The sequence below is a fragment of the Neovison vison genome, chromosome 1 (assembly GCF_020171115.1).
Source record: "Neovison vison isolate M4711 chromosome 1, ASM_NN_V1, whole genome shotgun sequence".
In the NCBI taxonomy this organism is placed as follows: domain Eukaryota; kingdom Metazoa; phylum Chordata; class Mammalia; order Carnivora; family Mustelidae; genus Neogale; species Neogale vison.
Window position 1 is genome coordinate 218,485,721 of NC_058091.1, and position 26,791 is coordinate 218,512,511.

Sequence of the window (26,791 nt, forward strand, 5' to 3'; positions counted from 1 at the left end):
GGATCCCAAGACCCTGAGATCATGACTGGAGCCAAAGGCAGACACATAACCAACTGAGCCACCCAGGTACCCCTGCCATGAAAATTCTTGTGATAAGCTTTAAAGCCTTATGAATCTCTGAGATTGATGTTCAGGAAAAAAAAAATGGCTATAACTAGCTTAGGGAAGCTGAACTCTAGACCAAAAGACCAGCCTGAACCTGAAATTTTTCCTACAGCACTCCCTGAACTTTCTACTCCATGAGATAGTTGCTTATACTGCCTGAAATTCTACTGGCTAAAGATGCATATATATTAATGTATACCTTCTTTTCAAAAGACAAAGTCCCAGGGTGTTATTGCAGTATTAGCTAGTCATTCACACATTAGTATAAATCAGTCCACACACTTTCCTTTCTAACCTTTAGCTGAGATCATTTACTATAAGGAAGAAGGTCTTAATCAAGGATGAAAGTTAATGGGGCACCTGGGTGGCTGAGTTGGTTAAGCAGCCAACTCTTGATTTTGGCTCAGGTCATGATCTCAGGGTTGTGAGATCAAGCCCCATGTGGGCACAAAGCCTGCTTAGAATTCTCTCTCTGTTCCTCCTCTGCTTGCTCTCTCTCATTCTCGCTCTCAAAAAAAAAAAAAAAAAGTTAGTAAATGACTCTCTATATTTGTTCATATTTTGTTCTACTTTATATTCCTGCTACTTCAAAAAAGGATTTGAGGGAGCAAATATTTTAAATTTTGAGGACTGATTTTATGGAATAAGATACACAGATTCTGCTCTCCCCTCTTCTCCCATACACATATAAAATAGTGATCCTGTCTAGTTGAAAGTATAAATGGTACATGGTAAGGAGGAGGTTGGAAACATTAAAGTGATCCCTGATAACAGAAATTAAATTGTTTCCTGCTAGTTAAATATAAAATCCATACATGTTCGATCAGAACAGAATAAATAGTACTACATCAATTTTAAAGGATCAGAATGGCTCCCAGGTCTGCCAGTGTTGCCTCTAATCTGATTGGGGATGTCACCACAGTTAGAACAAAGGGCCAGAAAGTCTAGAAAAGGGAGAATGAAAGAAGCAATCCCTGAGCCTTGATTATGCATGCTGTGGCTAAAGGAGAGAATGGTAGGGCCTAAAGATGTTTTTTTCCCAGTTGATGCCCTGATCTATAGGAGGCTCACCATGTAGCTTTCTGATTGCTCTCTAACTTCCTTTGCAGATTTCCTTCCAAGGAGGAAATGCACTGGTAGCAATGTGCTTATCCAGGGGGGTTAATAGCCAGCAATGTTGCTGGGTAACCTGACACTTTGATTGGTATATCAAGCTCATGTAAGTTTGTTTAACATAGGTCAAACCCTAAATTTCAATTATTTCTTGCTCTAAGACCACAAGAAGCTGGTATGTGTAGGACCTGATTATTATGAACTATGGCCCTGGTCTAGAACTGCATTAACAAGACATAGGGGAAAATGCCCTTTCTCCCATTTCCTCTTGCTCCTTTCCCTCATACTCTATCTCTTCTGGATCATACAGATATTCTTTCTGTTCCTAGACCCCTCACTTGCATTATGGTTCAGGTTTATTATGGATAAAATGGTTTCAGGGGGATATACCTATACCACTATTGTTCCTATGATGGGGGGAATGGTGTAATTCCAATAGCTGATTCTCAAATGAATTTTGGAGCATGACCCAGTGATAACTTGGGGACATGTTGTTCCTGTAAATTGGTCTTTCCAGCCAGTAGAGCTGGCTGGGAAATGCACTTAGTAAATCACTCCCAGTGGTTTGAGAAGGAAAGAGAAGGTTCTAGAAGAGATGAGTCAGGCTAGGGGGTGGGTAGTGGAGGGAAAAGGAACAAAGAGCCAAGCAATATTCTGAAAATGGAATTTATCCCCAGCCAGAAATAACTGTCTGATCAGGCCTAGCTAAAGATTTTCTGAAATGATGAAGCAAATATTAACAGAGAAATCTTTAAAAAGCCTCTGTGGATGAGATTACATTCTTGTCGGTGATAAACTGGGAGGGTTTATAAATAACAGGCTCTGCCAGGCAATCTTGATAAGACCGCATTCTCCCCTTCAGAGTTGGAGATTGAAGTTTTAGGGCTCTGTAGGAATATAGCATCTGATACAATGTCCTAACTATCCACCCTGGCCCAGTGACTTGAAAGGAACATGATGATATCACAATGACTCTAAAAAAACAAAAGGACGAAGGTCAGCTCAAGCTGACCTTCCAAGCACCTAAATGGAAATGGGAGGTGGGGTGGGAAGAGCCCTATATATTCACCAAGCTCCATCGCACTTAGCTAGTGCGTGGGGACAGTGTGTGGGCTTCTCTCTGGCAGGCACGGGAGAGGTCTGCAATGAACCAGAAGTGATCACGAGAGACAAAAGTCAGTATCACAGAGTTGCCCCCGTCCTTCTATCCCAGATCAACGTGTGGCTCCTTTCCAAGAGGGCCGCAACAGCAGTGCCATCAGAATACCATAGCTCCGCATGTTCCAAGTTTCAATTACTCATTCATTCAACAAACATTTATTGGCTGGCCACTCTGCTCCAGCACCGCTGGTCTGTGAGAGGCAACTCGGCCCTGACTGGTTGATCACCTTTGGGAAGAAGAGGAGGGCTGGCAGGAAGGGATGAAGGAGGAGGGCTGGCAGGAAGGGATGAAGGAGGAGGGCTGGATCTGATTCTGTCCGGGGGATAAAAAGAAACGAAACACTCAAAACTGAATCCAAACAAGCCGCACCAGATGGTCTCAGGGGATAAGCCTCTTGAAGTGGGAGACTAGACAATGCCCCGAAGTGACAGGGAGGCGGGGCTTTCTCACAGAGGAGAAGGATTAGCCTGACGGGGCAGAAGGCACTGCCACTCTGACAGGGCCTGTCAAGGCTGATTTCCTCCAAAGTGTTCCTTTTTCTTGAGAACACTGATGCAGCGTCCGAAGTAAATGTGACAGCTAAGAAGGTGCTGATGGGACAGTCACAGAACTGGACTGCTTTCAGCTCGGGGCTAGGGCCAGGGCTCCAGTTCGGGGGTCAGAGTTGGGTTTCTAGCCAAGCTCTGCCATTTCTTGGGCCTCCGGGTCCTCCTGTGGAAAAGATGACCCACCTCTCAGAATTGCTTCAGAGTAAGGATCAAATAAAGTAATTGCTGTCCCGAGCTCAGCACAGCACGAGCAGTTCACGTGTGTGAGCCATTATGGTTACCAACAATAAAGAAAGGTTTTTCCCTGCCTGGCGTCTGGGAAGGAAAGAGAACTTCAACTACCTTCATTCTGACCTCAAACTTTCTAGCTGAGTAAGTTCTTCTTTGCAGCCTATCTCTTAATTCAGGCCAAAGACCCTGCTGGCAAAGCCTCCGGTACTGGGAAGGGAATCGGCCCCCTCAAGTGATAAGGACGGCCCTGAGCCAGCAAACCCTGCCCACGATTGAGCCCAAGACAGCAATGACCTGACTGTCACTGCCCACCAGCACGTACCCACTGACCTCTGGCCCACATCTGCCTTCTATAAACCATGGAGTATTTTCAGCACTTTGGAGACAGTCTTTGAGACGGGAGGCCTCTGTCTTTGGAGTGTTGGCCTCACTGAATTCATTCCTTTCTTGTTTCACCATCGCTCGTCTCTCTGCCTTCGGATTTTGTCAAGTGGTGAGTGGCCAGACTCTGGGACCCCCCGAGCCAGGTGCTCTTGGACTTCTGTGCCCCCAGCCATGGGAAGACAGTGCTGCCGTGGGTGTCGATGGGCTACAGAGCTGCAGCTTTTAGACAGGGCAGAAATAAGCCAGCGAAGGAGACTGTGTTCCTCTGCTGCGGGCTCTTCCCCTGCCCGAGCCCTTTCTCTTGGAGCCACACTAATTAAGCAAGAACCAGTGAACGTTTAGTCCTGGGTCTTGCCTGCACATTCCCCAAAGACCCACTCCCTCCCCAGACCCACAAACAGATTTGCAGACAAGCTTCAAGGATGCTGTAGACAGGAACTAAGGTGAGGGAGGAAGGAAAGAAAAGTTTCCTAAGGTCTCTGTGGGAAGGGGAAACTGAGGTTTAAGATTGAAAAGTCCAGAGTGCCTGGGTTGCTCAGTGGGTGTAGCATCTGCCTTCGGCTCAGGTCATGATCCCAGGGTCCTGGGATCAAGCCCCATATCAGGCTCTGTGTTGGGCACGGGGTCTGCTTGTCTTTCTGCCCCCAACCCCACTCGTGCTCTGTCACTCTCTTTCTCTCTCTCTCTTTCAAATAAATAAATAAAATCTTAAAAAAAAGAATGAAAAGGCCATCAGACGGACTAAGGGGTCAGCCCGTTTACTGGCCGACCAGGGCTGAGGGCTTGTATCTTGGCAAGAACACATCCAGAGTTCCCGTCAAGAGCCAACAGCAGCGGGTCAGGAATTGTCCGGAATGTAGAATTAGGAACATCAGAGATGTCATGAAAAGAAATGCAGAGGACCTGGAAAGTGTTCAGAAATACAGGCCCCGAATGAGAAGACAGGGAGAACGGGTGGTAAACGGCAGGAATGGATTATCGTCCTGCAGGGGTCAAGGCGGGCTGGTACAACGGCAGTGAGAACATCCACTCTGATTTAGAGGAACGTAAAAACCATCCACGCTAATTAATCTGGGGGCATTCTTTTGAATTAATTCACTTGAAGAAGGATCTCCCCGAGGGTCTGGAAATTGATGTCCAACAAAGGATTGCAGTGGGAATGTAGGAAGCTAACTCAGGTGGAGCCCCTCAGTCCATTATCTTCTGTCCCCACCACACTCCCAGGAACAGACAATTCAGCTGAGCAGCACTGCCTAGACCTGCCCAAGCACAGCTCTGTGGTACCGCCCGGCTGTTCCAAACCCCCTGAAGGGGAGGAAGACCAGGCTGGTTTGCCTTCACAGGGCCTGACCAGGCTTCCCTGAGGGTTGGACCTAAGAACTCCTGCCCCTCCTCTTCTATCTCCAGTAATCTGAAGACCCCATCAGACTCAATCAACCCAAATGAAGCTGGCCAAAATGTCAAGAATTTAGACGCCCACATAGGATGGTAGGGTTACAAAAGGAAAATAAATAAATGCCCCCGATGGCCCCAATTAAGGTTTTTAATCATCTTTCCCCAATTCCTAGCTTCTAACTTAATTCAAAGGATGTCAGTCAAGGTAAGCATCTTGGCATAGAGATTCCCAGAGTAGAAAGCTCTGTATTAGGATACAGTGGTCAAAGAGAAACCCAACATAGCCCTCCTATTTCCCACTCCCTACACCCCCACTGCCCCACATCCACCCCATATCATAAATTTAAGTCATTTCTTACAGCCAGAGCTCTGTAGATTTAGGGGAAATTTTTTAAAAAGCAATGGTGGATTGGATTCTTAGAACCTACCCTGAACATCTGACCTTTGCTGGGACCCCATAATCATTTATCCCGGGGGAGGCAGAGCAAGCATGGGAATGGGGAATGCTCAAGATACACCCATATCAACTAATTTGCACAAGACTTCTATGCCTGATTCTCTTCTTATGGTTAAAGAGGAGAAAGAGTCCCAGATTAGTCAGCGAGCCCTCACCCCTTGTCAGAATTCTCTTCATAGCTGTTCTCCCTCTTGTCTTTTTTTGTTCTGTGTGGTATTATGGGAACTTCTCAGCTCCCTTCTCATAACACCTGTATCTGCTCAGGAAATGTGTGGGCATGTCACAAGAGCTGCTTAACTTTAATATACAAGAGCACATGGGCATATGTAGACCATTTGGAGCTCCAAAGCTCCAGGAGATGACCCAAGTAGGAGGGGTAAGGCACATCTGAAGGGGGAGAACTTCCTAACATCATTCTTACCAACACATCAAGATTTTCAGAAATGGTAGGAAGTTAATTATGCATTCAGAACTGACATGTTCCTTGGAAACATCTCTTCCTTCTCATGCACCATAAAGTAGAAGCTACAATCTGCGACCTGAAGATATTGCTAAGAGCAGAATCTTTGTGACAAGGAATTCAAGAAACTGGTTATTTTAAATGAATGAGACAGTTCAAGACTTTCTCAGGGAGCTGCATTATCAGAAAAGATTCAGGGCCAAGAACTCTTTGCAGAATCCCCCACAGAAGATGAGCCATGTCAAAAACGCCCACAGACTAAGAGCAATAAAGTGTAAATAATTTAGAACTCCTTGATATTATCCTGCCTACTCATCGCACATGTCTTTAATAATTAATTCGGCTCAGTCTTTAAAGAAATTCTCTCTACGTAACAAATCATTCTCTCTTTGTTGCCTGTTAACAGCAGGAGATCATTTCCTGTTTGAGACTTGTCCTTCCCAAGTGAGGAGCATTTATTTGTACGGGAGACATTTTCTGGCTGTTGTTGGTTTCCATGGATGTGTTCTGCACATGCCCAGTGAGCAGCATTGTTCTGATCAGAAATCTCCTGAAGATACTCACCATCATCATGTTTTCACGCTTTATACATGTTGACATAATTCCCACAACAAGTCTATTACCTCCCATTATTTTTCTGTTTTACAGCTGAAAAAACGGGTTAAGTAATTTGATCAGAATGCTCCTCTCACACCTGTCTACCCCCCCCATTGATAGATCATTGCCTGACATATTCACCATGGGAACAAGACTATACCATAGCATATAACTCATATCACAACTCACATCATAGTGTTAACAGGGCTAATATGGTGCAGAAAAATAATTGTCTTGTTTCCAAAGAAGCTGGTCCCTTTAAATATCTGATTACTGAATCCTGCTAAATCATCCACACTCAGAAAGCCATGGGGGATGGGGAAAGGGAAATGACAGGGTAATTGAAAATAGCTGAGGAACAGTGACATCAAATGCATCGATATAAAAGACAGAGGGACACCAGCTGCGGGAGAAGATTTGCAGGTGTAGGAAAGGGAACTGGAGCATGTTTATATTTTGTAGAATGCAGTTTTCTCCACAAATGAAAATTATTCCAGGAAAGTCAGAGAGAAGACACTGCTGTAGATGGAAAGGACAGGTGGGCAGAAACCCCAAGACCCAGAGAAGAAACAGATCAGGTAAATTCAAGACACTGTGATTCTAAGTAATGTATCAGTAGCAAAGTGGGATTTTCATAGTATTTATGCTTTGAGGCTTTGCCTCTTAAAAAGAACTGAGAAGGTCAAAGCAGAGAGGTCACATATTAAGGAACCACATGTCTTTTTTATTGTACGCCTTCATTTTCTCTTTCCCTTGAGTATCCTGTTTATTTGGAGGTTTTTTTTTTAAAGATTTTATTTGTTTATTTGTACAGACAGAGATCACAAATAGACAGAGAGGCAGGCAGAGAGAGAAAGAGGGAAGCAGGCTCCCTACTGAGCAGAGAGCCCGACGTGGGACTCGATCCCAGGACCCTGAGATCATGACCTGAGCCAAAGGCAGTGGCTTAACCCACTGAGCCACCCAGGCGCCCTGGAGTTTTTTTTTTAACTGAGATAAAAATACAAAAAAAGTGAAATGTGTAAATGAATCTGAGTTTCAGATTAGATTCCTAAGTTTTTACATATATACAAACACACATATACATCAATGTAATCAAAGTCCAGATCCAGCTAGAAAATATTTCTACCACTGGAGAAAACTCCCAGGCAATACCCACCAACCTCCACCGGAAGTAAAGACTATTTTACTTCAAATTCCGTTAGTTTTGCCTGTCCTTGACAAATGAAAAAAAGGATATCAAACAAAATATACTCTTGGCTCTGGCTTTTTCACTCAGCATAATGTCTGTAAGGTTCATCCACATTATTATACATATCGTTGATTTGTTCTTTTATATTATGGTTCCATATTCCTTGTATGACTCTACTCCTAATTTATTTAGCTCTTCTCCTATTGATGGACACGTGGTGTTTCCAGCTTGGGGCTATTGTAAGAAAAGCTGCTTTGGATTTTTCATATATTTTTTGGAAATACATGAAATACATGGAATAATACATAGAAATACATGGAAATACATGACTAATACATGGAAAAATACACTCATTTTTTTCCATGTATCCTAAGAGTGTAATGTTGGGTGACAGGGTAGGTCTATGTCTAGATTTACTAGATCTATGTCTAGATTTACTTGATACTTCCAGTGGACACTAGAATAGCTCCCTCAGATTCTCCTTTAAGACATCCCTCCTAGCTGCTGGGACTGCTGCCAGCTGTCAGCCCTCTTTGGGAGTGGCTTCAGCTGAATAGTGCTTTTCCTTCAGCTTCAACCTATGGTCACCTGGGGGATCTCTGGTGACCAGATGACAGAAGAGAAAAAAGCTTAAGTTCAGTTCATAGATGGGTTGGTTTGAATGTGAGTACAAGCCCCCAAAAGGGAAGAGTTCATATTCAAGGGGCAACCTGACGATGTGAGGAGGGATTCTTTCAACGAGCAGAGCTCTGGCTTTGAATCTGGTCATCCACTTTGTGTGTCAAAAGAAGTGGTCAGGGGTTAAAATATCCATAGATCCATGGATAGTAACAAATGGCTTACATAGCTGATCAAAGGTTTGGAAGGAGACAGATAAGGAGGTCAGAGACAAGGCTGCTGTAGAAAGATGTAGAGGGACATATGGGAATGGCCTTGCAGTGTGGAGATCTTAGTGTTTCATGTTAGTACCCCACCCTGGAAAAATCATTAAAAATCCAGAGAAACACACCATTAAAAATCCAGTTCACATCAGCCAGCCGCTATCACTGGCCATGCCAGTGCTGACCCAATGGCCCAATGGACGTATGAATGGAGTGATCATGGGGGGGATGGAGACTATCTATGATACCAGCAGTATGACTCCCACTTACAGAGGTGGGTCTTGCCCATGCTGCTGTTGCATTTCCAACCTGCTAGCAAAGGTGATCAAGGAGACATCCTGATAGAGCACCATCCCTCACGTAGGTCAACCAATTACTTGGCGGCAGGTTGATTAGTTTAGATGGCTGCCATCCTAGAGAGTGAGTGCTTCATTTGACAACAGTAGAGAGATAATTGGATATGGGTTTGTCTCTCCTGCCCACAGAATTTAAGCCAACTCTATCACCTGAAGTTAAAGGGTGAACCACCACTTTCCAGGAAAACACTCTGTGATTAGGCACATGACTATGGGTTCATTAGTTATATCAAATGCCATATAAGTGAGAAGCAGCTAGACTCTCAGGAATGATGTGAGTGATGGACTATCCTGTTGAAGGAACAGCTAACGTGTCAGTTTGGAGGTGGTACCTTGCAGGATAGGGTGCCATCATCCAGGACATAACATACACTCTAAATCAGTAACCTTTATATGGTGCTGTGTCCCCCATAGATTGAATACTTTGGTCCAAGGGCCAAGCTATAGAAGGAGGAAAGGTTCACAATAACACGACTTCCAATGACTGAGAGATTTTGTGCATCCCATCCCTGGAAGTCTGGGTTCTGTGGGTTTAGAGGTTCTGGTTCCCAGAAGGGGAACCCTTCCACTAGGGGACAGAGGAAGAGTACCACCAAAATATCCCTGCTGTCTGGGCATTTTGTGCTCTTTCTGCCAAGAGACTTAGTGGCAAGAAAAGGAACCATTATTCTGGCAAAAATAATTGACCCAAATCATCAGGAGGAGGGGAGGGAGGAATATAACTGACATTCGGGTGACCCATTTGGGTGCTTCTTGACACTTCTGTGCCAAATTTTGGTGGTAAAAAGACCCTGGCCTGAGAAGAGCACTGTAACCCGGGACTCAGGTCTCAGGAATGTGGGTCTGGTTCCTACAATCAGGGAAGTATCCGAGACCAAAAGGGTTGTTAACTGAAGATGAAGGAAATTCAGCCTGGGTCATGGTAGATGGGGAAATGGAGTAACAGCCCCAGCTGAGATGGTAGAAACTACAGTTTATCCACAAAAAGCCCATCAGAATGTTTAGAGGAGCTACTTTCAATACTTGATGAGGAAGCCAGTCTGAATAGTACAAGGGATGGACTGTGGTGGCACTCTGATGTGCCCCTCCAACCCCCTGTCGGGACTGACAGGCACTTCCATTGCTTCTGGGAATGTGACTGCAGGCCTGCAGAGGGACTGCCTGGGCTGGAGAGAGGTGCCTCACCCAAGGACACAACCCCTTCCCAGACCAGCCAACATCCAGTGACTGATCAGTCAAGCTCCCTTGCCCCAGCCCAGAACAACCCTGAATGGCCATCCCAGCTTTACAGCGCCTCACGACATCTTTCCTGAGGCTGCCTTGGAGCCCAGCTTTGCCCTCTGCCCAAACCTCCTTTCCCTGCACTTCCTTTTCCTTTCCTTTCCCAGGTGCTGGTCCCAACAGCACTCTCTAATTAACTTCCAACATGCTAATCTTCATCATGGAGTTTGAGTCTCCAGAGTCTTCCCGTAGCAGCTGATCCAATTTACATTCCCATCTGCAATATATGCAAATTCTAATTGTTCCATATCCTCCTCAAGCTCAGCGTTGTTGATCCTTAAAATTTTTGCCATCCTAATGAGTGTATGCAGTGGTATCTCATTGTGGGTTCAATTTATCTTTTCCTGATGAATAACGATGTTGAACACTTTTCTAAATTGTCATCGGATGTTTAGTTATCTCCTTTTGCCCATTTTTATTGAGTTTTTTGTCCTTATTGACTTACAGGAACGCATTACAAATTTGGACGTGAGCCCTCTGTCACATAAATGTATTGCAAAAGAATTTTCCCTGTCTGTGGTCTGTCTTTTCACTTTCTTAATCACAGTATGCTGGTTTTATAAAAATAAAAACAAAACCCTTTTTACTTAGAAATAATTATAGATACATAGATTCACAGGGTATTGCAAATTCGGCACAGAGAAGTCATTCAGTTTCCCCCAATGGTCACACCTTACATAGGTGTAGTCCAGTATAACTAGGAATTTGACTATGGCCAATGTGTATAATTCTATGCCATCTCATCACAGGCTCTGGGCTGTGTAATGGCCACTGCAATCAAGACACAGAGCTCCTCACCACCCCGAAGATCTCCTTCATGGTACCCCCTTGTACTCAACCCCTTTGATCCCCTTGTCCCCCCCACCATCTCTAGCCTCTGCAAATAACTAATCTGTTCCCCTTCTGTCAATTATTCATTTCAGGAACATTATACAAATGAAATGATGCAATAAACAATGTATATGACCTTTTAAGACTGGCTTTTTTTCATTCAGCATAATACCCTTGAAATCTATCCAAGCCCTTTTTTGTATTTAGAAAATTATGTTACTTTGCCTTATTTGAGCAATCTATTTATGTTTGATAAGGGATCCACTTTTTGTTATTATAAAGGGATTCTCATCTTACTTAGGTAAAACAATGGAGTGATCAGTCCCTGGGTTTTAAATGTCCAGGCCAAATGGAAGATTCCCATCTATTTCCCACATCTGGCAGAGCAGGGGGAGAGAGCACCACAGACTCCCATCTTCCAAGCCCTGACTATGGCTTCCGTCACTGGCTGCAGTCTACAAGGCCCCCTGACTTCACGTCAGGTGTATAGAATAAGCACATATAATGGAACCACTTGAAGCATCTCCTTTTATTGTTCAGAGATAGAAAAACAAATGACTCGTTTTGCTTTTAAGAATGATGAAATGGTTTTTCAAAATGGGGCACATTAATAACCTCATTTATTCTTATCACTGTCAGAAGAAATTAGACATCCTCTCTAAATGAGAAAATGTTGGTCATACTCATCTTACCGCACAAGACAATACTTCCCAGAGTCTCAGTCCCCTTTCTGCTCCCTATGTTTCTGCATCTTCGTCCTTCAGGCCACCATACCCTCCCACCTCCCGTACGGTGTCTGCCATGAGCACCAAATTTTGAGCTTGCTTCTGCGTTGTGCATGCCAGTCAATGGCCTGCAAATCATCTCTGCCTTCCCTTGGAAAGGGACACTCTCGGTGTTTTATTTCAATTGATTCTTTTTGCATCTCAACAGTATGTTCAATATCACAGAAGGTCATCAAAACAATACAAGAAGGAGCTGCTGTCTTTCCTCTCTCAGAGCCATGAAGACAAGGGGGAGGAAGAACGAAGGGCTTTCCTAGGGTGGATGGTAAGTGTGCAAAGAACAGAGTATTTCTAGGTTAGTTTGGGGCTGATCTGGAGTTGGCCTACTGGGCAGTCATGGAGAGAATGCCTCAGGAACTTCAAACATGAAGTGCCTGGGGGCCCAGCTTCACAAACAGTGGAGTGAGCTGGAGGGCAATTCCAGACCCAAGACAGCATGGGGTTCCTAGCAGGAGGGCTTCTTGGATCTTACTTAACTCTATTGCTGTCTAAAGTCATGCCATAAGGAGTTTGTTTCTCTCCTCTGTTTCTCCCCAGCTTCTCTCTGCATCTCTGCTTACACAACCTTCTAAGTTTCTATATCTCCTAATTCAGATTGTAAAGGGATGTGATCAGCTGAGCTAATCACTTTTTTCAAGCCAGCCTATGAGTCAGCTGCTCTTAGGTCACCCTGGCTCTGGTCCAATCAGATGTCACTGAGAGAGGCTGGGTCACATCTATGGGACTTCAGGTGGCTGTCTAAGTCTGCCACCTCACCAGAGGCAGCCATGCATTTTCTCCTAAATGGTGTCACAGGTGTGACGATCATCATGGTTAACACATCTAATATAAATGAAACAAGAAGAGAGGTGGATAAGCAGTTGGTTTTCTCTTCTTCAAAGACTAATTCCAAAGGAGAGTTCCCAAGGGAGAGACCGCGGCTGTTCACTGGGACTGCTGTGAACTGATCTGTTCCTAACTCACAGAGAGACATTGCCTTCCAATTTATTACTATAAGATGGCGACCGAATTTTCAAACTACACTGTGGATTTTCAATCTACATTTCCCACGTGGGTTAATCAACGATTCTGTAACGATGCTGTGTGGTGACTCCGACAACTTGAATGACTGAAGCAGCAAATACTCATTTCTCTCTCAGGGATCTGAGTTGCAGTCACCTTGAGCTCAGCTGAATTTGACTGGAGTCAGCTAGGCACGACCCTAGGCTGCTGGTCAGAGTCTAGTGTGCCCCCTGTGTCTCCCATTCTGGGACCCAGGCTAAAGAAGCTCTGGGACACATTCCTCTCATGGTGGACGGTGGGACTAGCAGAGAGCAAGCCACACTCCACCAGCACAACCCAAGCCTCTGCTCCTATGGTAACTGCCAGTACGGTAATGGCCACGCCCAACACAGGGAAGGAAGTACACTTGTCCCATAGGTTGGAGAAAGGTATTGAGGAGAATGGGCAAAATAATACTAATTCGACCTACTGCCCTGCAGTACAGAATTGCCAAAAAAGACAGTTGATGGCACACTGGTAGACCGTGCAGCCCCCTCAGAAGAAGAAACCACACCTTAACTTTTTTCTGTGCCTGACTTCAACGTATCTAATACTTCATATCACTCTCAGAAGGGGCTCAATAAAATTCCCTTTAATTGATCAAATTATCAGAGTTCTGGACTAAGGTCAGCGTCAATCAACATGTGACCATGGTCAAGTCCATTAATGTGTTCTCTGCTTGAAGGGCTGGGTACTAAGAAGATAAAAATGGCAAAATGTAGTTAAGAACCTGGGTTCTACTCTGAACTCACAACTTCCCAGCTGTATGACCTTTGGCAAGTTGCTTAGCTTCTCTGTTTCAATTTCCTCACCTACAAAGTGAGGGTGATAACAGTGACTTTGTGATGGGGTTGTGCGGTATATTCGGGGGAGAGCCCGTTGAGGAGGGCTTGAACTGTGATAAGCATTTAACTGTTGCAGGCAAGCTTTAAAAAAAAAAGGCAACATCCGCTTTAAAGAGAAGCAGGTTGATAAAGTGGAAAGAGCTGGGATCTGGAGTCAAAAAAACTTGTGTTGAGTCCCAGCTCCTCCTTTCATACCATCTATGACCTTGACCAAGTCCCTGTTTTTTTGCTTATGAAATAATGGCTCCCTCCCCGGCTGATGTGAAGATCAGGTGACATGTGTGAAGGCATTTTTGCAAAGTGAAAACCATCAGAAAAATGTGAGCTGCTTTTATCAAATTATCCCATTTTTGCCTTGCTTCTCTGATGACAACTAATGGATGGTGAAGGAGTTCTCTGCTGGACATTTCTATTTCATCTTTAGAGATGTGCCAATGACATATGCATTTCCCTGAAGCTCTTGGTTCTGCAAATCATCACCGTTTCTAATGTAGCAGACACCCAGCAAGCTGGTCCTCACAGAGGACCATAGAAGGGAGTGTGTCCCTCGTTCCTGGTGAATACTTGGGCCTTTCAGAATTCCACACGTTGACAATGAATGTCTTGAGATTGTTGTCTAATATTTACTTTGTGCTACTGTTTGGCCAATACCTGTTGTTTCCACTTCCTCCATTCCCAGGCCCCAGTCAACCCCCTGCACTTCCAGTATTCCACAGCAGCTACTCTTGCTGCCAAGGTCACTGATGAGTTCAGCATTGCCAAGTCCAAAGGTCATGGCTCAGCAAATCTTACTGACCCTATCAGCAGTTTCCTTTTAGTAGTTGATTACTGCCTTCCTCTTGAAAGCCTTTCTTCATTTGACCTCTAGAACACCAGCCTCTTGGTTCTCCTCCCTGCCCAGCTGCTCCTTCTTGAGCTCCTTTGTCATCCTCTCAATGTTAGAGGCTCAGTGCCCAGATCTCTTCTCATTTCTATGTACACACATTCTCTGGGTGATCTCATTCAGCCCTGCGGTCTCAGATACCATCTCCATGTTGACAGTTCCGAAATTTAATTCTGTAGCTCAGATATCACCCCTGAACTCCGGAGTTAAACATCCACTGGCCCACTAAGCACCTCCACTCGAATGTCTTGTGACGTCTCAAAAGTGATGTATCCAAAGCACAGCTCCTGTTGTTCTGACTTTCATCTTCCTCTTCTCAGTAAATGGCAACTCTGGTCTTGCGCTCAACATGAAAATACAGGGACTCATCCTGGCTCCTTCCTTATACTCTATATGCAATTTCTCAGTAATGCAGTAGGCTCCATTTTCAAATTGCATCCAGAATCCAATCTTTGTCTGTCTAACACCTCTACCACTTGCATCTTTGTCTGAGCCAGCATCATCTCTCGCCTGAATTGCTGACATGGCTTCCTGTTTCTGTCTTTGTGCAACCCTCCTCTCCCCTCTCCCAAGAAGACAGATCCTTCTAGAAGATTATTCATATTATATCACTCCCTTGATGAATACCCTTCAATGGCTTCCTATTGCATTCAGAATAAAAGCCCCAATCCTTGCTCTAACCTACAAGAGCCTGTAAGGTCCAGCCCCCATTTATCTCTCTGACCACTTCTTCTAACATCTCCCTCTTGCTGTTAGCTTCCTCTGTTCCAGTCAGACTAGCCCTCTTGCTCCTCCTTGGACACACCAACCTAATTTTATCACAGGGCCTTTGCACTTCCCAGCAAACAGTGTCCCTCTTTCAAAACCCTGTATGTATAAACTCATCAGACAAAAGAAAATGCTACTGGTGTGTGTCTACTGTGCATCTTTAAAAGCTATTATTTTCTCCTTTGTGCTTTTTTAAAGCTTTTCTAAATATTTTCAATAAATTCTATTTATCTATTTCATAATCAGAAAATAAATGATTTAAATTGAAGTCAAGATCACAAAGGATGCTTCTGTTGCTGAAATACATTGTAAAAAAGCTGCCTTGTCCCCTGTGCAGGCTCCTCACGCAGCCCAGAGAGGGGATCCACAGACGTATACAAAGCCCATGCAGATCTGGTCCTCCCCATTGTCTTTGCTTCTTCCAAATTTCCCCCAGTTAATGAGCTTCTCAACAGGATGGTGATAACTGATCTCTGGGTGAAGATTCTGACTCACCAGATTAAACTGCAATGAAATGCTTTTTAATAAGTAATCGAGGATGGGAAGTAAATTGTTATTTTCCCCTCGTGAGTGGCATTACCTGTCATTCTGAAAATTAATCTTATTTAAGAGATGCTTAAAATGCGGAGCGATATCACGGTTCTTCAGACCAAGCGGCTAATGAGTAATTCAATTTATGTGAATTATAAATCTTGATTCTTTCAACACTATTTTCCTTTAGATCTGTTAGTCACTCTCATCTCTTCTCAGCTGCTGCTGAGACTTAGCTTCTGCTTTCACAGAGCTCTCTGTGTAAAGAGGAGAGAATGCTATTGGCCGACTTCAACTTCATATAAACAACAAAACACTCTTTAGATATATGAAATGATCGAGGTAGCCTGGTTGAGGAATCTCCCTGAGGTTTGGTAGGTGTCAAGAGCATACAAAAAAGATGACTCCTGCTGGGTTTGGAAGGAAAATGACTCGGGGCACCAGGCGTCACAGCACCTGCTGGCGGTATGAGTTCCAGCTTCATTTTTAAACTCCAGACATTCCCTGGAAAGTCAAGGGACAAAGAACTGCGGTGTGAGGTAAGAGGTGGAACGGGAAGATTTAGCAGGGATTCTTATTATGTGTTTCGAACACTTTGTGTACGTCTTTGAGGCCCTTCAGAAATAGGACATTGAAACCTGACGTTACTATCAATCATCTTTCTCCTGCTCTGCAGTTTGTTCTGTTCCTTGGAGAGGTCTGTGCAGTGGAACGGACTTCCTCGTGTTTGTTCAGGCCCAAGCTCTGTCCTGTGTTTGCACCCCTGGCTGTCAGTGTGTTGCCTCGTCCAAGGCCTGAGAACCTATGACAGAGAGAATGCAAGGCTTTTGCTGGAGGTAGCCTAACTCAGCCGTCTTGTGTTTAGAAATAGATGTGTATCGTGGGACTAGCGCTATGGATTAAAAAACTCCGTGAGATTTCACCAAGATTGACGCCTTCCGTTTAAGCAAAACACCAACTTTGAATGGCTTGTCTCCCTTTCTACGTAGAGTTTGTCCTCTCACCCCATAGGTAGCTTGGGACCTCTTTTTCTCTTCAAAAGTGGTCTGTGTTCCCACCTCCCCCAACATGATGCCTACCAACTATACTCTAAGAGATGGTCACCAGCCCAGGGACCATGTCTGTCTTGTGCGTTCTTAGAATGCAGAGCCCAGGACAGAGTTTGGCATATGAAAATGCCCAGCAAATATTTGGAGTTTTGGAGGGAAGGGTGGGGTTTTTAAATTTATTTGAAAGAGAGAGATGGAGCGTGAGCAGGCGGGGAGAGGCAGAGGCAGAGGCAGAAGCAGACTTCTCACTGAGCAGGGAGCCCAATGTGGGGCTCGATCCCAGGACCCTGAGGTCTATGACCTGAGCCGAAGGCAGATGCTTAATCCACTGAGCCACCCAGGCACCCCTGCTATATTTATAAGATATTTTCAGTCATTCTGGGCTACTCTTACTGAAATACCATAAAACCAAAGTCTCACTCCATGTCCTTTCTCATGACAACTATTTGATAAAGATTTTGCCGCTGCAGCAGAAGCAAGGTGCTCTGGCTGATATTCTGGGTGCCTGTGTACGTCATCACACTGAAGACTAGGACTGGCTTATTCGGAAGAAGAATCATTACCCCAGAACTGCCTACTTATTCTCAGCTTTAAAAATAAATATTTGCCCAATAAGATGGCAGGTTTATGAGCTGCATTTAATACCGTAATGAAAAAGTCTCTTACTGTGTGTGTGTGAGAGAGAGAGAGAGAGGGAGAGCGAGAGAGAAAAGAGTTAAGGTTGCCATGGGAGCCCTTGGCACTTCTGAACCTCTATGATTATGAACAATAATTAGATGTAATGCTTTACGGTGGTGAAGCACCTCGTGGGCTCCTGATAATTGTGTTTGGCAATTAACTCACCCTCCCTGAGATTCAGGTTGGTGTAATTAACCCCACAAGGAGAAGCAGCCTTAAAGCAGGGGAGTCATGTGGGGAAAGCTACCCTGTTTTCCAGCGGTGTAGACAAAGGGAGGCTTCCCCAGTCCCTGTCCTGCCTCACCGCCATCACAAGTCTCCACCAGAGACCCCCCTGGTTGGCCTGAGGCACTTTGCTCAGGTGACTGGGTTCATGGGAGTGCTTGCCTGCACCAGGAAGAGGTGGGCGGGAGCAAGCCTGGGTGTCAGGCCCTCTGCATTCCCTTTCATCATGAACCCCACACAGCTGGAACAAGAGGAATGCAGAAGGCCACCTGGGGAAAGGGCAGTGGGAGATACTCAGCTTAGCTCTAATCAGCTGAAACTTGGTGAAATCAATACCTCTGTCCTCTTCCCCAAGCGACTGCCATTTGGGGTTAATCCTCCGTCTGCCAACTTTTCTATTTATTGTCCCATGACACATGTTCTTAAGCACCTACAGAAAGCTGGGAAGAGGGTGGATTTTTTTTATTTTTAAGATTTTTATTTATTTATTTGACAGAGAACACAAGCAAGCAGAGAAGCAGGCAGAGAGAGAGGAAGGGAAGCAGGCTCCCTGCTGAGCAGAGAGCCTGATGTGGGGCTTGATCCCAGGACCCTGGGATCATGACCTGAGCCAAAGGCAGAGGCTTAACCCACTGAGCCACCCAGGCACCCCGAGGGTGGATATTTTTAATGCCAAGTGTTGTTGACATTTTATACACATATACGTGTGTGTGTATATATATACATATATATGTATATATATACATATTTTTTATGTATTATATATAGAATTAGAGTATAAATGTGCATATATATTAGAAGTAAATTCCTGAAATAAGTGGGTCATATGCTTTGTTCCTGTCAGGTGATCGATGAAACACTAAATCTGTCGTTTTCTCCAAAGGAAAACAAAATCTAACTCTTGAGAATTTCAGTCAATCCCCCTTTTGTTTCAACCTAAATTTCTATGGACTACTTCCAGCATTTTATTTCCCTGGCTGAAGGCTAATGCTCTGTGTATCCCTGACAGACGCCAGCGTGGGAATGTGGTGAATTTCTGCTGTGACAAACTTGACCCCACTTCTCTCATACCCACACCCGAACTGCCTGCACAGTTCTGAGAGGGTCTGGTCACGGATTGAGGCACCAACCTGACAGGAGGGAGACAGATTCGTAAGGCTGGCTCGGAGGGCCATCTCCGCCAGTGCTGTGCTGAGGAGGAAGGCCCGCGTGTTTTCCCTGGATGTGCTGGTCTCGTTAAGACCTGATCCCACCAGCGTGACCAGCTGCACGGGCCGCTGAGCCAGACGCGGAGAGAACAGACTGGGTCAGCCGTGGCTTTTGCTTCTCCTACAGCGGGGAGAGTCTGTACAGCACAAGGCCTCTAGCACATTTTGAAAGAATGTTTTGTACCAGAAAAGCTAATTTGCTATGATTAGTTCCATTACATTTGTGAGACTGTCACTTTATATTTATTTGGAAGGCAGGTTAGAGTCCCTTCTGGTGATTTTCCTCTGTGTGCCGAGGGGGCCTCTCCAAAATTTCTAACAAAAAATCGATTCATGTAACCATGAATTCATGTAACCATGAATGCCTCGGATATAGAAATACCCGCGTGCCTCGAGAAGAAGAGAGTCCTGAGTCAACCGCAGGTCACCCTGACAGGATTTCAGAGGGTGGGGGAGGGAACTGGAGGACCCCGGAGGAAACAAGTATGGGCCTGAGGCCTGGGGGAAAGGTGAAGTGGGGTCATTCACTTTCTACTTCACACACTTCTGTGCCATTTGAAACTCTTCCAAGTTTCATTTTGTTGGCGACAAGAAATGTTGGTTATGTGTGGTCCCCACAGCTTTGGAGTGGCCCCAGGGAGGGGGGAGGATAATGTTGTTGAGCTAGTGATAACAGAGAAGATACAACCTGAAGGAACAGGGCCTGAGCCAAATGCCCCAAGCCGAAGAAAAAGGGAAGTCATCCCAAGAGTGTTTGAAACAGGACTTAGGGGAGGATGAACGCTTTGTGCAGAGGGACTGAAGGTTTCTCTCCCTCTCTCCTTCCCTCCCTTTCTCCCTTCCCCTTCTTTCATCCTCTCTGTCTCTCTGTGAAAATCTGGTGCTATGCAGTGTTGACCCTCTCTGGCCCTTTATAAACTATTCGTTAAGTCTACACTTCCACTAACCCCTTGAGGGGTGAGTTTCCTTTTTAAAAGATACAAGAACACATCTAATCTTGCCTTGGGGTGGCACAAGGGAAAGCTAGGGACCAGCTACATACATACTGGCCTGAATCCCATAGTCACAAAAGGCGGTCGGTATAATGGGATGGGGATAAGGAAAGACCAGAGTCTGGAACCCAGATGCCATCAGTCCTGTCCGGCCACTGCTTGTCGGTGACTCAGAGAGGGCCTAAGAGGCCTATCCTTTCCATTTTAGCACAAACTCTCTAGGCCCGGGCTCAGATGGGAGCAGGAAGTAGGAAAGCTGTTCTAAGTGGAAGGAACAGTCATGCAGGCCATCTGGGAGCCAGGAACAGAAGAGGATGTGTGCAGAGGCAGGTGTCAAAGGAGGCGGCCTCTCCTGCATATTCTTAATGTAGTGTTTGCAAGACTTGAGACCTTGCACATCTACTCACGGTGTTGATCAAAAGAGCTTTTTTGAGAGATTAGAAAAAAAGAAGAGCCAAGCATTCACGCATGCAGTTTTCCTAATTAACACTGCAGACCCGGAGTGAGAGAGAAAGCACATTGGACTTTTTTTTTTTTTTTGAAGCAGCTGTTCTCCAAACAGCAGGCTCTTCTCAAGGAGACTGTGGGCTAATGCTCTCGGATTCTGTGAATTCAGAGAAGGGCCTCTGACCGCTTCAGATGGAAGACTGGCTGCCTTGTGGGGCAAAGAAATCATTTACACCGCCAGCCACATCGTCGGCTGGAATCACATAACCTGGAAATCGCATGGGCCAAGCGTCACGCAAAGCCTGTATTGACTGTTTACTGTGTGCGGCCCCGTGCTAAATTCATCTCCCACATTCCCTCGTGCCATCCTCCCAACAACTCAATGCGCTCAGTAGCTCCCCCTTACCAATGAGGAAATGTTACTGCCAAGGTCACCTTCAGAGGACATGGTGGAGACAAAGTTCAAAGACAGGTGTGTCGGAACCAAAGCCCATCCGTCACAGTCTCCATCAGCATGCTAGACAGCCCCTCAGCTTCCTGTACTTTGGATGTCAGGCTATTTCCAGTGTTTGGCATAGATGGAATTGGATGCAAGCTTGCTAATTATGAAAATCACAGGTTTTTACTGGCCCTTCTTTATGAAGCCATCCCTCACCCCAGGTCCCTCCCCTCTGCTCACAGCACACCCACAACTGTCCCCTGGCTCACTGCATTTACTTGCAACTGTTTGTTCAATCCACCTTTCCTGTAACACTGTGGGCAACCTAGGGTGGGGGAAGGAGAGCTCCGAGCACAATGTCTGACACATGGTCAATGTTTAACAATCGAATGAATGAATGACCTAAACATTTCCCGAGTCAAGTATACAGCACAGTAACAGTGGAGCAGCTTTATGCAACAGAGAGAACGCCAGATGCAGAACTGGAAAACCTACGCTCAAGCCTGGCTCCCTTACTTGCTAGCTGTGTGCCTTGCACACGTCACTTAGCCTTTTTTGGTTTCTGTTGCCTTGTCTACAAGTCATAGCAGTTGGATTTGAGTTCCTCAAGAACATATCCAAATGCCGACATCACCTGAGTTTGTGTTCCTTCATGAAGCAACCTGCTCAGGTAAGATCCTGCACGCTCAGCGTGAAGAGAAGCACATCTTCAGATCCAGAGTCCAAGGACTTGTTTCCTGAGCTGGGCAGCGCCCCCAGCTCTGTGCCACTAATGTCCCGCTCCCCAGTCCACGGGCTACTTCTCTGCCCAGGTGCCAACATGTCTACCACACCCCTTTGGTTTGATCCTTAATTTAGGCTCTAATTCAACTTCCTGCTTCACTACTCACTCATCTCTACCTACAGACCTCGTCCTCAAGGTAACTCTCCTTCCATCGATCCACCCTGTGTAGGACCCACTCAGAATCTCCAACGCCTCTAATGACAATATCAGTCACCATCTTAACATCAGATCAGGAGATATTCATGAGGAGTTTACACTCCTCTGTGAGTTTACGCTCCTCCTTTGTCCCTGTGAGGTATGATTAATGTATTCCAGCCAACAGATTCGAGGACATGCTACCATATTCGTCTTGCTAATTAACACCCTTCTAGTATGCACGCTATTAATTGGGCACTTGCCGTCAAGTCGCCTTTGTAAGAGAATGTAAGGGCAGTCTGTGAATTAGATCAGAAGGTCACTCAGTTACCGCCCAGGGCACACAGGCAGGCAGCTGGAAAGGCAGGTGTAGAGGGCTTCACACAGAAAAAAATGCCTTTTCTGCTTCACATTCTATGTGAATCTCTTTAGTCCAGAAGCAGGTGATGGCAGGGATAGCAACAGAGCCAGCAAGAACAAGGGAATTCTGGTTTCTGAATCTGACATGCATGGGAGGAAATTACTTAAATTTATCTTTAAAACGGAGAGGAAAACCACCCTGAGGCTCATTTGCAAAAAGATCTGCATTGCCGGACTAAGAGGAAAGCACAGGAACTGAGGAGGCAAAACCTGGAAAAGAAAAGGCCTTCCCCTGTGGGAGTGGTGCAGGACAAGGGACCAAGGGACCTGTCTGTGCCCTCCGTAGGGCAGAGCAGAGCAAGGGGTAATATTTGAGCTCCAGGTGAGGAAGCATTCTTTAATGCCTTGAGCTCCGGGGCAGTGAGCTTCCTGTCTCTGTCAGTTTCAAGTTTAGTCTGGCCTGCCAGATAACAGGATGTGACAAATGGGCCCCAGTCCTGTGGATGAGCTCCGATCCCGTGAACTTGAAGCTCTGACCTTGCCCTCCGACCAGATTTGCTCAGCATCCTAATTGTAAGAGGGCAGTGCTGAGCCAACAGGCAGCTGGCACCGGGAAGTCTATCTTGGGTCTGGATGTCTGTGTTTTTAAAATTCTTCCCACATCTTTATTTTTTGTAGCAGGTATTTTGGTTCCCGACCCCTTCCTCTTTGCCGTCTTCCCTCATAGAGGTTGCAAGAGTTAAGTCCTTGCTTCCCCAGCCTCCCTCCATAGCTGGAGGTGACCCTGTGACTGGACCCTGGCCCAGGAATGTAAATGGAAGTTTTGAGGCAGGGAGGAAGCTTGGGAGGCCTGTGGGACTCAGGTCCCATCAGGAAATGGAGGGCACACTCAAATTAGGTTGACTCGAGGAGGATTTCACAAAGGAATGATTTACAAAGGTGTGGCCGGAGGAGGGAGCCCATGGAGGCAGTGCGGTACCCAAGCCTGGTATCAGGAGACCCAGAGGCCTGAGGAGAAGGAGCAGCTAGCCGACCCAGAAGGAAAAAGCTATAGGGAATGGGTTGCGTGGAGAGGAGCCCACCCCAGGCAACTCCATGACCCTGACAGCAAGGATGATTCAGAGGACCTGATAGAATTCTCTCCCTGGCCGGGTGCCCTCACTGATTGCTAGACAGCTCCACGGGGACTTGGAGGCAGAGGACCCAGCCCTTCCAGGGAGAGAGAATCCCATTAGGTCTGTAGCTACGCACAGCTGTCTGCCCACCATTCATCACTCATGTCCTTTGGTCACAGAGGGTGTACTGTGTCCTTGATCCCTTTCCACCCAATCACTGTACAACTACCCCATGTGTAGGAGACCTTCTTGCCCTCAGGTGGCTTACAGTCTGAGCCCACAAACAAGCACACGTGCAGAGAACAATCTGAAGATATTCGAATATTAAGCTTCATGGCAGCAGCCTTAAGTACTGTAGAAATTACCGGTAGGTATTGGTCAGTAGGGACAGTGAGACCAGAGTCAAAATTCCATTCCCACTTCATATTAGCTGAGTGACACTGGACAGTTACTTAATCTTTCTGAGCCCCGCTTTCCTTATGTATAAAATGGGAAGAAGGACATTCTCCTTTATGTGCTCTCTCAGAGATTACAGATAATATACATAAATTACTATATAGTGATAACATTCCTAAATATTTATTATATACCAGGAACACAGATAAGTTATATATACAGATAAGTTCTATGAGGTAGGTACTATTATCATTCCCATTATATATGTGGGAAACTGAATCACTAAGGTGTAAATGACTCCCACCAAGGTCAGCAGCTAACAGGTGACAGAACCACAACTGATACCCAGACGGACTGCTAGAAGCCTTCTTACCCACTTACCATACTGGCTGACACAGTAGGTGCTTAATCATCTACCACTGTTCCTATTAGAACCACCATCTTCCCCACAACCACCAGTACCACCATCACTAGTGTGGGCTAGACTATGTGGCAAAGTTGCCATCAAGAGTAGCATCTGGGGACGCCTGGGTGGCTCAGTGGGTTAAAGCCTCTGCCTTCGGCTCAGGTCATGATCTCAGGGTCCTGGGATCGAGCCCCACATTGGGCTCTCTGCTCTGCAGAGAGCCTGCTTCCTCCTCTCTCTCTGCCTGCTGCTCTGCCTTCTTGTGATCTCAGTCTGTCAAATAAATAAATAAATAAATCTTTTAAAAAAAAAAAAAAAAAAAAAAGAGTAGCATCTGGACCTTAAGACCAGAGTAAGGTAGTTACATGTAAAGAAGAGAGGACATCTGAGGGGAAGCAACCACACAAGGAAAGGCGAGGATGGCCCCAGTCCCAAAAGGGACAGGCAGCCTTGCCCAGGGGAAGCATGGCATGGCCTGGGGAGCAAGAAAAATGCCTGATCACTGGGGCTGGAGCCAGACCTCGGAAGCGGACCTGAGAGCCATGCAGAAGAGTGTGGGACTGACGATGGCCATGGGAGACCAGGCCAGTGCTTGGGCCAGACCATGTGACATGCTAGAATAGAAGTCCTGTTCTAGAAAATTCGCTAGAGAGCAGAGAAGCCAGCCTTGCAGGAATGCCAGCAAGGACACTGTTGGTAATAATGAGGTCTAAAGGGATGGCACCATGGAACTGGAGAAGTGGGGCCGATGTGTCACCGTGAGGGTTAAATTCGGGGAAGGACACACAGGCATCAACGAAAGGGAATGAGGAAGGAAAAACTAAATGCTGCTTGCTAGCTTTCCCAGGGTTACCCCTGAGAGGACATACAGCCAGCCGCATACCTCGACTTGCCCTTCCTCCGCTGGTCACCCTCAGCTGGGCACAGGGTGGCTCTCCAGTCCCGCACAGGAGGGTTTCCTGCGCCACGTGCACTATGTGGCCTCAAGGACCTGTGACACCAGAGTGGGGGATTCTTTCCCCCTCCTGGAAAGCCGACGGAAGCAGCACAGGCTGCCAAGGGCTCCCCAAAGCCCTTCCAAGAGCTGAACCGAGTATCCACTGTGACACAGAAAACAGAGACTCTCTGAAAATCCCTCGTTCACAGTCCTTTTGTTTAGAAGTCACGAGAGCTTGCTCCTCTGCTACAACCACATGACCACACTTTTTTTAAATGAAAAAATGAGGGGACACCGTGTCTGTGTGCGTCCAAATGAAGTAGAAGATGATGGAAGGTAGATGTCACCGCGGCTCTTGATTTCTGCCCTCGGTGAAACAAGAACTGGGTCAGAACATTCCCTACCCTCAGAACCCGACTGCAGGGTCAGTTGCTGCAAACTCACAGTTCATCAGCAGACCGCGTTGTTGCAAAGCCTCCTGCTGTCTGTCCCTGTCACCAAGCGAGACACCAGCTTGAGGGTTTCGACACAATTCTGAAGGATCGAGCAACTCCACCTTGAAGGAGAGGGCTGATGTGATGGGGGAAATGCGTGGCATCAAAGACGAGGGAATGAAGAGCAATTGCAACCCTTTGTTCAGACACAACTTCTGACGCCTTCTATCCTGATCCACATCCCCCTTGGACGGAACTCCCCTCATGGGATGGCAGAGGCTGGAGAAGCTCCTTCCAGCCTGGCAGCAGATTTCAGAGCCGTGGAGCTAGACAAGACCAGCAATCTCCGCTGGCGGAGAGACCCCACCCAGCAGTCTGTTTCCTCTTGAACCACCAAGCCCAGCTCCCGAGGCAAGGAGAGATTCCAGGAGTCTGACAAGATTTGCACTGTCAGAAAGCAAGTTTTATTTTTACCCTCAAGCCCGAGGTCTCCTAGGTGTCTGCAAACTGAGGAATTATTTTTACCCAGATGTAGAAGACAAGTTCTTCCGCTTTGCCTTCCTGCCCGCCCTTCCCACATGGTGCTGGCTGTGGTGGGGGCTGCTGGCTGACCTCTGTAGTGTCTGAACTGACCTGGAATCTTCTTGCCTGTGCCACCTTCAAACCGTGCCAATCCGGATGAGGGCCTGGGTTTTTTGTTTTGTTATGTTTTCCCTTTCTGGCTCCCATTCCCTTATATGTAAAATGCACAGAGTTAGCCTAGGTGGTTCCTGTGGTATGAAATTTAAAAAAAAGGATAAAGGTTTTAAAACACATCTATCTTAATATAATCCATTTTGTCTTTTCTCCTCCCTGTTTATGAAAAGGGCAACCTCTTGTTTCTGTAGCTTGAGAATATTTGCCACATTTTGGAAGTGTGTGGTCCTTACCAAATGGAGGAAATGAGTAATGGAGGGGAAAATAAATAGAGAGTACAAGAAGTGAAACAGTTTGGTTTGCAGAGACCGAAACTTCCGGCCTTTCGCTCCAAAGACCCAGCTTTGCAGACCTCTGGCTTGGCTCCCTCACTTACACCTGGCTGGTGTACCTCTTAGCCATTGGCCTCTGTGGGGAGCACCAGCTGAACGCCTCTGTCTCTGGTTCTGCCTTCCCTGTGACTTGACACCTTCAGGTTTATGAGCAGAGGCACCCTGCAGAGCACAAGGTCCTATGAGATGATCTTGCTGGGCTTTCCGAGGAACCAGGGAACGGCAGGACAAGAATTCTGCCCTCCTGACCAGCACACATCAATCAAGTAAGTACTGACTATGTGGGATAATCACCAACTCTCTAGCAGTTCA

At 46.1% G+C, this 26,791-nt stretch overlaps 2 long non-coding RNA genes across 3 annotated transcripts in view; one reads left to right on the forward strand and one right to left on the reverse strand.

The window, feature by feature from the left end:
- Positions 1-11,111, forward strand: part of LOC122918717 — a 145,660-nt gene extending 134,549 nt beyond the window's left edge. The window contains exon 5 of the long non-coding RNA XR_006386665.1: positions 10,912-11,111. This is a non-coding gene — a long non-coding RNA (uncharacterized LOC122918717). The remainder of the gene's footprint in view (positions 1-10,911) is intronic.
- Positions 1-26,791, reverse strand: part of LOC122918725 — a 126,592-nt gene that overhangs the window by 31,696 nt on the left and 68,105 nt on the right. The window lies entirely within an intron of this gene.